This window comes from Octopus bimaculoides, chromosome 8, assembly GCF_001194135.2.
Source record: "Octopus bimaculoides isolate UCB-OBI-ISO-001 chromosome 8, ASM119413v2, whole genome shotgun sequence".
Taxonomy (NCBI): Eukaryota; Metazoa; Mollusca; class Cephalopoda; order Octopoda; family Octopodidae; genus Octopus; species Octopus bimaculoides.
In genome coordinates this window covers 48298526-48301302 of record NC_068988.1, presented here as the reverse complement: position 1 = coordinate 48301302, position 2777 = coordinate 48298526, and the positions used below count along the sequence as shown (strand labels likewise).

At 34.9% G+C, this 2777-nt stretch overlaps 1 long non-coding RNA gene across 1 annotated transcript in view; it reads right to left on the bottom strand.

Moving 5' to 3' along the window:
- Nucleotides 1–2777, bottom strand: part of LOC128248520 (uncharacterized) — an 8804-nt gene that overhangs the window by 3866 nt on the left and 2161 nt on the right. The window contains exon 2 of the long non-coding RNA XR_008264688.1: nt 292–471. This is a non-coding gene — a long non-coding RNA (uncharacterized LOC128248520). The remainder of the gene's footprint in view (nt 1–291; nt 472–2777) is intronic.

Sequence of the window (2777 nt, the reverse complement as noted above, 5' to 3'; positions counted from 1 at the left end):
TATATATATATATATATATATATGCATGTATGTATATATGTATATACAGGTTCACTAGAAAGTGGAAAGTGTTCCCTACAGAAAAAGAAGATGCTTAAGAGTCACACTCGAAAATTTCACAGTAATACATCGGGTATACATGATCGATATAAAGCAAAGCTAATAATTTAGTGATGAGATTTAAACTAGTTCATATTGAAATTTCTTTGTATGAATATAATAAAATCAGTATAATATGTGGTGGTATCAAAACGTTCCCTATTTATGGTTAGTAAAAAATAACTTATTTACCTAAGTTTTAACATCATTTCCTTCGACATAGTCACCTTGCACAGCAATACACCGGAGCCAGCGTTGCCGCCACTTTTGGAATCCGGTCTGGAAGTCGTTTTCCGTAAGCGACTGGAAGACCTTCGGAGATTCGCTCTGTATCTCTACAACGGTGTTAAAACGGCGGCAACAGATTATTGCCTTGAAAAACAGGAAAGAATATTGGTTAACGTAATCCTAAGTACACTCTTTAAAAATAAAATCTACCGGGAAAAAATTGCTGTCATTTCTGGAAAGCTATTAATCGTAAGTTTACGTGATTATAATTTATTTGGTACTAAACAGCATTTAGTGATGGAAATTTTAGTGCAGCAGAGCCGAAGGTGATATTCCAGGAAATGTTATGTATATTATGATGCTTCAGTTCACTTTTGTTATTTCTAATACCATTAAAGTTGTGCATGGATATCGCACAATCTCTTTACACTTAATGTGGTAAGAAGCTTGCTTTCCAACAGCATGGTTCCGAGTTCAGTTTCGCTATAATGGATCCTTTGACAAGCGTCTTCATTTAAAGCTTCATGCCGACCAAAGCCTAGTGAGTGGATTTGGTAGTTGCAAACGGAAATAAGCCTGTCGTATATAAATATGTATATCTCTGTGTTTATGTCTCCGTGATTTAGCGTACGGCAAAAGAGACTGATAGAATGAGTGATTGACTTATAAAATAAGTTTTGTGTCGAATTGTTTGACTAAACTTTTTAAAGGTGGTGTCCCAGCATTGCCTCTGTCAAATGACTAAAACATGTAAAAGATAAAAGATAAAACATTGGTACAAATGAGACACAAACATGAATAGCAGTAACGAATACTGGTTCGTCACAACTTCTAATATGCTAACATAATATGTAATTTTGCTAGAAATTTCAAGAAAATATAACCTCGAAACAAAACTGTCCTAGAAAGTGGATTTGGGTTCCCTGTAAATAAGAAAATAACATAATGGTCGCAGCTGGAATGCCGTTGATCAGTTCGAGTACAGTGAACATGGAGGCAACCAACAGTAACTAGTTAATTCACTTCTAACTACACCTGTCGTAATAGAAAAGGATGGATTCATTGTCTGACGTACTGTATCTGAAAATAAACACATACAGGCTATGGTTTAAATGCTTTTGAATATCAGTATACTTGATAGCGCCTGCCATTTGACTAAACAATAGCAACAGTAACTACAAATAATCTAATCTCCAATGTTCTTATTAGCTAAATGTTGTTTTTTTATTATTAGGTTACACTCCGTCAGTTACGATGACGAGTGTTCCAGTTAATCCGATCAACAGAAGAGCCTGCTCGAGATATTAACATGCAAGTGAATGAGCACTCCACAAGCATGCGTACACTCAACGTAGTTTTCAGAGAGATTCAGCGTGACACAGAATATTCACAAGGCTGACTCTTTGAAATACGAATACAACTCGTTTTTGCCAGCTGAGTAAACAGGAGCGATGTGAAATAAAATGTTTTGTTCAAAGGCACCATACGCTGCCGAGTATTGAATTCATGACCTTAAGATCATAAGAGCAATAGTAACCACTAAGCCACGCGCCCTATTATTTTATTTCGCCACTAACAGAATCTCCAACCTATAGTACCAATTCCAGGAGTAATATACTTTCATTTCAATCATGCTATCTATAACATCTGAAAATGCATCAATACCTCCGCATCCTACTCCGCTTTCTTTTTGAGATATATCACCTTGATCAAAATCGAAAGTAAAAGTTTGATTATCAGCCTAGTAATTTATACATATGGTCAGTTGGTGTGAAGGTCCGTTTGTCTGTTGGACTGTGCCAATAGAGCTGTTCGTCAGATGATATGTATAATGTAAGCAAGAACTATCGCTGCAAAGAATAATTAAATTTTTGCGAGGTGTAATAAACTACCGGAAAGTCTCTTTCTGTTGCCGTTCCACTGCTATTGTCTTGGCAATCTACCAGATTTCAGGCTATAAATGTCTTGACATTTCACATGCAAGCGAACCTGCTGTAATCTGATATTTGCGTAAGACAATCTTTGACACAAATAAATATAAGAGACATCGGTGGTGAAAAGATTTCGCCAATCTGATTAGCTATCTAAGATTTTTCGGAAAGATTATACCAATCGACAGATTCTATCAGGAAGAAAATCTATAGACTGCATTGAGGTATTTTAATTCTTTTTGAGATGTGTTAAAAGATACACGGCATTTCTATTGGCATACACATACATTTATGTACTCAATAATTATACGTATATTCTTCCGCATATTCAAATATTCACACAGCTGCATGCATATGAAATTATATAAGTGTATGCGCGTATATTATGTGAGTATGTGTTTAATAAAGACACACACAAACACAAACACATATATGTGTATATATATGTGTGTGTATATATGTGTGTATATATATGTGTGTGTATATATGTGTGTATATATATATATATATATATATATA